Source organism: Nicotiana tomentosiformis, chromosome 9, assembly GCF_000390325.3.
Source record: "Nicotiana tomentosiformis chromosome 9, ASM39032v3, whole genome shotgun sequence".
Lineage (NCBI taxonomy): Eukaryota > Viridiplantae > Streptophyta > Magnoliopsida > Solanales > Solanaceae > Nicotiana > Nicotiana tomentosiformis.
Window position 1 is genome coordinate 4,489,837 of NC_090820.1, and position 9,160 is coordinate 4,498,996.

At 41.8% G+C, this 9,160-nt stretch overlaps 1 pseudogene; it reads left to right on the plus strand.

The window, feature by feature from the left end:
• The window catches only part of LOC138899540 (uncharacterized), a 32,490-nt pseudogene extending 24,139 nt beyond the window's left edge, over nucleotides 1–8,351 (plus strand).
• The last annotated feature ends 809 nt before the right edge of the window (nucleotides 8,352–9,160 follow it).

Genomic DNA, 9,160 nt, shown 5'->3' on the forward strand with positions numbered 1-9,160 from the left:
GGCAGTTGAACAAGGTCACAGTCAAGAATAAGTATCCTTTGCCTCGTATTGATGATTTATTCGACCAGCTTCAGGGAGCGAGGGTGTTCTCCAAGATTGATTTGAGGTCCGGTTATCACCAGCTGAAGATTCGGGATTCAGATATTCTTAAAACAGCTTTCAGAACCCGATATGGCCATTATGAGTTCTTGGTGATGTCTTTTAGGCTGACCAATGCCCCAGCAGCGTTCATGCATCTAATGAACAGTGTATTCCATCCTTATTTGGACGCATTCGTCATTGTATTCATTGACGACATCCTGGTGTACTCTCGTAGCCAGGAAGAGCACGCTCAGCATATGAGGGTTGTATTGCAGAGATTGAGGGAGGAGAAGCTTTATGCAAAGTTCTCTAAATGTGAGTTTTGGCTCAGTTCAGTAGAATTCTTGGGGCACGTGGTGTCCAATGAGGGTATTCAGGTGGATCCAAAGAAGATAGAGGCGGTGCAGAGTTGGCCCAGACCGTCCTCAGCCACGGAGATTAGGAGCTTTCTTGGTTTGGCGGGCTACTACCATCGCTTTGTGGAGGGATTTTCATCTATTGCATCGCTCTTGACCAAATTGACCCAAAAGGGTGCTCCATTCAGGTGGTCGGATGAATGTGAGAAGAGCTTTCGAAAGCTCAAGACTGCTTTGACCATAACTCCAGTGTTAGTTTTGCCATCAGCTTCAGGTTCTTACACCGTGTATTGTGATGCCTCGAGGATAGGCATTGGTTGTGTTTTGATGCAGGAGGGTAGGGTGATTGCCTATGCCTCGCGCCAGTTGAAGACCCATGAGAAGAACTATCCTATCCATGATCTTGAGTTAGCAGCCATTGTTCACGCCTTGAAGATTTGGCGTCATTATTTGTATGGGGTTCATTGTGAGATCTATACTGATCACCGGAGTTTGCAGTATCTGTTAAAATAGAAGGATCTTAATTTGCCTCAGCGGAGATGGTTAGAGCTTCTTAAGGACTATGATATCACTATTTTGTACCATCCGGGGAAGGCCAATGTGGTGACCGATGCTTTGAGTCACCGGGTAGAGAGTTTGGGGAGTTTAGCATATCTTCAAGCATCAGAGAGACTTTTGGCATTTGATGTTCAGACCTTAGCAGGCCAGTTTGTCAGATTGGATATTTCGGAGCCTAGTCGGGTATTGGCTTGTGTGGTCTCCAGGTCTTCTCTTTATGACCATATCAGGGAGCGTCAGTATGATGACCTCACTTGCTCGTTCTTCAGGATAGGATTTGGAGAGGTGATGCTAGGTATGTGACTGTTGGTGATCACGGGGTGCTGAGAATGCAGGGCCGGATATGTGTGCCTAATGTAGATGGGCTTCGAGAGCTGATTCTTGAGGAGGCCCACATCTCGAGGTATTCCATCCATCCAGGTGCCGCGAAAATGTATCAGGATTTGAGGCAGCACTATTGGTGGAGGCGGATGAAGAAGGATATAGTTGGGTTTGTGGCTCGGTGTCTAAACTGTCAGCAGGTTAAGTATGAGTATCAGAGACCGGGTGGTTTTCTTCAGAGGTTAGAGATCCCAGAGTGGAAGTGGGAGCGGATCACTATGGACTTTGTAGTTGGGCTCCCACGAACTTCGAGGAAGTTTGACGCTATTTGGATTGTTGTGGATCGGCTGACCAAGTCCGCACACTTCATTCCATTTAGTACTACTTACTCTTCAGAGCGGTTGGCTAAAATTTATATCCGAGAGATCGTTCTCCTGCATGGTGTCCCAGTTTCCATCATTTCAGATAGGGGTACTCAGTTCACATCGCAGTTTTGGAGGGCCGTGCAGCGAGAGTTGGGTACTCAGGTTGAGTTAAGCACAGCTTTTCACCCTCAGACAGACGGGCAGTCCGAGCGCACTATTCAGATATTGAAGGACATGTTGCGTGCTTGTGTCATTGACTTTGGGGGTTCATGGGACCAGTTTCTGCCACTCGCGGAGTTTGCATATAACAACAGTTATCAGTCGAGTATTCAGATGGCTCCGTACGAGGCTTTGTTTGGGAGGAGGTGTAGATCTCCGGTTGGATGGTTTGATCTGGTGAGGCTAGGCTCTTAGGTACAGACTTGGTCCAGGACGCATTAGATAAGGTGATATTGATTCAGGAGCGGCTTCGCACGGCGCATTCCAGGCAGAAGAGCTACGCGGATAGGAAGGTCCGTGATGTGTCTTTTATGGTTGGAGAGAAGGTTTTGCTAAGGGTATCACCCATGAAGGGTGTTATGAGGTTTGGGAAGAGGGGCAAGTTGAGCCCCCGGTTCATTGGGCCTTTTGAGGTGCTTCAGAGGATAGGAAAGGTGGCTTATAAGCTTGCCTTGCCACCCAGCTTGTCGAGTGTGCATCCAGTGTTTCATGTTTCCATGCTCCGGATGTATATTGGAGATCCGTTCCATGTTTTGGATTTTATCACGGTTCAGTTGGAGGGTTATATGACTTATGATGTGGAGCCGGTGGCTATTTTGGATTAGCAGGTTCGAAGATTGAGGTCAAAGGATATAGCTTCAGTGAAGGTGCAGTGGAGAGGTCAGCCTGTGGAGGAGGCCACCTGGGAGATCGAGCGGGAGATGCAAAGCAGATATCCATGCCTATTTGAGACTCCAGGTATGTTTCTAGACTCGTTCGAGGAGGAACGAATGTTTAAGAGGGGGAGGATGTAACGACCCGACCGGTCGTTTCGAGAGTTATAACCCCATTTTTCCCATTCCTACTTCTTTTTGTATTATTCAGCTATATTATGTTATATCGGGTTAGTGGGTTCGAGTCCGGAAGGAACTCGGAGTGAAATGAGACACTTGGTCTCATAATGGAAAAATTAAGTTAGAAAAGTGGATCGGATATGGACCTATTTGTAAACAACCTCGGATTTGAATTTTGATGATTCCAATAGCTCTGTATGGTGATTTTGGGTTTAGGAGCGTGTCCGGAATATTATTTGAAAGTCCGTAGAGGAATTAGGCTTGAAATGCCTAAAGTTTTATATTTGAGAAGTTTGATTGGGGGGTTGACTTTTTGATATCGGGGTCGGAATCCGATTCTGAAAATTGGAATACCTCTATTATGTCATTTAGGACTTGTGTGCAAAATTTAAGGTCAATCGGACGTGATTTGATAGGTTCCGGAGTTGTTTGTAGAAATTAGAAATTTCAAAGTTCATTAGGCTTGAATTGGGGCGTAATTCATGGTTTTAGCGTTGTTTGAGGTGATTTGAGGGTTTGACTAAGTTCGTATGATGTTTTAGGACTTGTTGGTATATTTGTTTGAGGTCTCGAGGACCTCGGGTGAGTTTCGGATGGTTAACGGATCAAAAATTGAACTAGAACAGCTGCTGCAATTTCCTTCTGTTGGAAATTTCTTCTGCCCAGAAATCGAGCCCAGATGTGAGCCCAGATCGAGCTCAGGGTCGAGGGCCACGACCGAAGCCTAGATCGAGCTCAGGGTCGAGGGCCACGATCGAAGGCATGATCGAGCCCAGGGTCGAGGGTCACTGTCGAAGGCCGGGTCGAAGACATAATCGAGGGCCAGGATAGAGAACCAGGATCGAGGGCCAGGACCGAGGACAAGGATCGAGGACCTCGATCGAAGGCCAAGATCGAGGCAAAACCGAGGATGTCTGGGCAGAATTATAAAAATAGGGACTTCGTCCCATTTGCCATTTTTGACAAATTGGAGCTTGAGGAGAGGCGATTTTTTATATATTTTCAAGGAAAACTTTAGGTAAGTCCCTTGTGGTCATTTGTACTCCATAATATTGAATTATCATCGAATAATACGACTAGATTACATGATTTTGAGGTGTAAATCGGAGATTGGAACTTAGAAATTTGGAAATAAGATTTGTAGATTTGAGGGTCGAGTTGAGGTCAGATTTTGGTAAAATTAGTATGGATAGACTCGTGGTTGAATGAGCTTTCGGATTTTGTAAATTTTGTCGAGTTCCGAGACGTGGGCCCCACGGGCGATGTTTGAGCTAATTTTCGGATTTTTATGGAAAAATCATTATTATCTTTGGAAATTAATTCCAATGAATTTAATTGACTGGAACGAATTATTTATGACAAGATTCGAGGCGTTTGGAGACCAATTCACAAGGAAAGGGCATTGCAGAATAAGAATTTCGCGGTTTGAGGTAAGTAACGATTGTAAATCTAGTCCCGAGGGTATGAAACCCCGGATTTCATATCATTATATTATTTTAAATGGACGCACATGCTAGGTGACGGGCGTGTGGGCGTGCACAATTGATGATTTGTGACTTGGTCCGTCCCGTAGCAACTGTAAAGTTGCATACTTTGTTTAAACCATTTGATACTTATATGTTTTAGAAAGAATTTCTGTAAATTGGGTTGAATGCCATGTTTGGGCCTTGCACAAATGCTGTTTGGACCCTTAGGGGCTGTTTCTTACCATCGTCTCATTGTTTTCGATTTGGAAATCTATTCTCAGTCATGTTTATACTTGTTTACCGCATAACTCAGTTTTTATGACTCTATTTTGATGCATATAAATGTTTTGGGCCGAATGCCCTATTTTACTAAAATGCCCGAGTGGATTGAGATATTTATGACTGAATGAGGCCGAGGGCCTGACTGGTGAGGATGAGTGTGGATCGGGGCTGCCCGCCTGCAGCATATTTATGACTGAGTGAGGCCGAGGGCCTGATTAGTGAGGATGAGTGTGGATCGGGGCTGCCCGCCTGCAGCATACTTTATTATTATCGCATGTGAGTTGTCCGAGTGCCGAGTGAGCGCAGGTACCTACTGAGTGCGAGTGCCGAGTGCTGAGTGACTGGGAGACATGAGTGATTGTGAGGTATGCCCGAGTGGCACGAGTGACTGTGAGGTTTGCCCGAAGGGCTATATATGAGTGATGTTTTGCCCGAGGGGCTGTTTATGATTTCATCATTTTTGCTCACCTTTGCATTGAGCCTTTGTTTGAAAAACTGTTGGAAAAACGTCTTTAAATGATTTTTACTGGAAGTGGGTTTAAACTAGATAATTTGATTCAAATCCTGATTTTTAAAAGCATGTGGTATTTTTACTGAGATTTCCTGATATGAACGTTATATGTTTTATTGCTCGTCACTACTGCTCAGTCTTTATTTATTATTGTTACTTACTGAGTTGGCGTACTGACGTTACTCCATGCAGCTTGTGTGCAGATTAAGGTGTAGCTGGACACGGTAGCGATTATTGAGTGTTCTGGTTGCAGATTTTCTTGGAGATAGTAAGGTAGCTGTTTGGCGATCGCAGCCCTTGCTCTTCTCCCTCTTATCTTCCTCTAGTTGTATTTAGCTATTTTTCGGGCTGAGTTAGCCTTGATATTGTTAGATAGATTGTAGTATATGCTCATGACTTGTGACATCCCGATTTCGGGCTTTTCTTTTCCGCACTTCTATTTTTCTTTGATTTGAACTCTTTAAATGGAGGTTTTATGTTAAATAACCTTGAAATTATCTTTGAAATGAAAATATCGGTTTGATTTGGAAATGAGTCGGCTTGCCTAGTTCCACGATAGGCGCCATCACGACAGGGGTTAGTTTTAGGTCGTGACACATAGTCACTTCGTGGGTCAATTTGTCCATGATGCTGTATATACGAGTTTTGATACGTAGTTCAAACAGTTTGTAAGTTTATCCTGATAATGTTCTTCTAAAGTTTTCGCTATATATATATATATATATATATATATATATATATATATATATATATATATATATATATTCGGTTATGCTAACTTATGAAATTTTTTAACACTATGTAGGTAAATAATCCAAATAATAGTGTAAATCAATTTTTGAAAGATATATCTTGGGGACCTGGGATTCAGGTCAGAACAATGTCTAAGTACGTAGTGAATGGTTATAAGTTTCATACAGAGGATTTCTCTAAAAATAAAAATAGCAACAACAACGGGGTGTGGGTTTAAGGTGGTGATGGCAACTAAGTTTGAGATATTTATTATTATGGCGTGGTCAATGAAATATTACAACTAGAACACACAGGCTGGCCATATAAGAAATTGATACTCTTTATATGCAAGTGGTTTGACCCAAATTCAACAAGAGGTACAAGAGTACACCACCAATACAACATAATTGAGGTTAATCATATGAGGGAGTATGAACGCTATGATCCTTTCATAATTGCACATAACGTTTGGCAAGTGTATTATGCTCATAATCCATTGCGGCAGAATAAGTCCGATTGGTGGGTTGTAATCAAAACTAAGCCTGTAGGTAGGGTGGAAGTCGAGAATGTATTAGATGTTGCATATCAAAATGATATCTCCAGTGTTCACCAAATAGTGGACAATCAGTTAGAAAATGATTTGGAACATCCTGAATGCATATTGGAAGAAGTTGATATAAATGAAGTAACAATTATAGAAAATGAGGACGAAGAATCAATTGAAGAAAATCAAACAAGTGAGGACGAGGAATTCTTGTACAAAGAACAATATGTCGACGAGAATTAAAAAGTTGATTTTTTAAAGCACTCTCATTTTATAACTAGTTTCTTATATGTTTCAATCTAAATATGTATTATATTATGCAGATGGTAGGCAAGGGTCAAGGTAACAATGACCCTACTAGTTCTCGGGGTCGAGAAAAGGCTAGGAAGGGAAAGATGATGGTAGATAATAATACTCCCTCTTTTCCACCCTCTTCAGAGATGCATATACTTATCCTCCACCACACGGCTATACTGAGCTACCACACCATCACGATGCCTACACCTTCATCCAGACACCAGGTCTTTCATCACAGGGCCATAGGACTTTACGTCCGACATACAGTCCAGCTGCCTCACAGCCACGTGGATCACAACCATCTGCATCACAGCCACGTAGATCGCAGTCATCTGCATCACAACCACATGAATCGCATCCTTACATATCATAGTCACATGGATCGCATCCATCCATATCACAGCCACTCGGGTCACAACCATCAGTATCACAACCACATGGATTGCATCCAGCTATGTCGCAGTCATAAGGATCGCAGCCATCTTCATCATCGACTCCATCTATTTCAGGCCTTCCCATGTGAAACAGTAGTTCTGATCCCCCTACACCATCTACACATGCATCTGATACATATGATGAGGATGATGATCCAGAGGTAGTACATTATGATCGCTATGGCAGGATCATCATAGTCCCTGAGGGTAACGGGTAAGAGTTATTTGTTATTTTTGCGTTTATTGTTTTATAATGTTTTTACTAATATATTCAAGTTTTTTTATTGTCAAATTGCAGGTTCAAGCCGGGTAAGCAGACTACGAAGATAATCACCAATGCGATCAAAAAGCTTTATGATGACCCTTATGCGACTTGGACTGATTTTTCATTCTCGCTGAACGAGCAAATTTTCAATCAGTTTAAGGTATATATGTTCTTTTAAGCAGTTTAATAATTTATATTTATGATATTTCCATCTAATATTTAACTTTTGAAATGCATAGCAAGTGTGTATGGAAAAACCGCTATAGTGAGAAAGTGGCTGTAAATTTTCATCATAAAGTACGCAAGAGATTAGCGGATCATTTCTCGAATGGTAGAAAGAAGAACAAGAGGCCTGACTAGTGTCTGCACCATTTATGAGATGATTTGTTAATGCAATAGCAGACCGAGGAATTCTTATGGAGGAGCGAAAAAGGAAAGAAAGCTCGCTCATCCGAGATGGGAGGCTCCTTGCACACTGAGGGTGCAATCAGCATCGGGACAATAAAAAGAAGATTGGTAATTGATTAATTATTTTACTTTTCTAAGTATATCAATTCTACTTATTAACTAAATTAATTTTTTTTTTTAGGAAAAGAAGCATGGGCGTCCAATGAGCCATGATGAGCTATTCAAGGAGACGCATATTTTAAAGAAGAAGAAAGAGGGGGATGGAGATAGGTGGGTTGAGGACCGGGCAGAGACCGCATATGTAAGCTTTTAATTTTTTTTAAGTGTTATAATTTACTTTTATAAGAATTTTTATATACTAATTTACTTTAAAATATTGTAGGGTCACTACCAAAGTAACGTGGAGGAATTCATTCGTAGTCAGACAACTGGTGAATCGGGCGAGCCAACCCAACTTTCGGACGAGGATACTGAAAGAATATGGTTGGAGGATGTTGGCGGTCCAAAATGGGGGAAGGTATACGGGCTTCCAACAAAAATATTCCATCGCTATAGGTGTGGAATGCAAGGAATAGAGACTTCTTCACAGGGCGAGGAACTTAACAGGGAGAGCCTCTCAGCTATGCGAGAGACAGTGACAAAGCTTACATCCGAGCTAGAAGCAGCCAAGCAAAGATAAAGGCTTAGAGATGCTCAATTCCTTGGTATTCAAGGTCATATCAGAACTCTCCTTTCTACTGGAGCTTTTCCGTTGCCCCGGTCTCGTGAGTCATCGCCAGAGGCTCGACCTGCATGTGATCGTTCCTCCCGTCCTCCTCGTGATTGTTCCTCCCGTCCTCCCTGTGATCGTTCTTCCCGTCCTCTGCAAGTCCGTTCTCTATACCATCTTTTAGATGAAAGTTCATCAGACAGTGATGATGTTGTAGAAAATACCCCTTGACCAATACTTTGATATACTTTGAACTAGACTAATAGAACCAGCTTTGAATTATATTGAACAATTTTAAACTTGTTGTAATTAGTTTTTGCTTGGTTTTGGATTGTGATGTTCAATTGAAATTTAATTTGTTAGTTTTAAAGTATTAATTGGATATTTGGTTATTGTTGTTGGATATTTGGTTGGATTTGTGGTTAATTAGGGGTTGTATGTGGTAAATTGGTGGTTATTAGATGTGAATTGGGGAGTATTGGTATGCTGTTTTTATTTGGCAGGTGGTGTAGCTACCAAAACATACATTTTCTGCCAAATTTAATCCCCAAAAAATCGACCAACCTTGGTCGGTAACTAATAAAAAAAATTTAAATTGCACATTACCGACCAATGTTGGTCGGTTAATGTACAATGAATTCCCAGAAATTCAACATTACCGACCAAATTTGGTCGGTTTGCTGCCTGCCATGTCCAGTTTACCAACCAATTTTTGGTCGGTATTTTAAATTTTAATTATTTATAAAAATAATATATTTTTCAGTACCGATCAAAGCTGG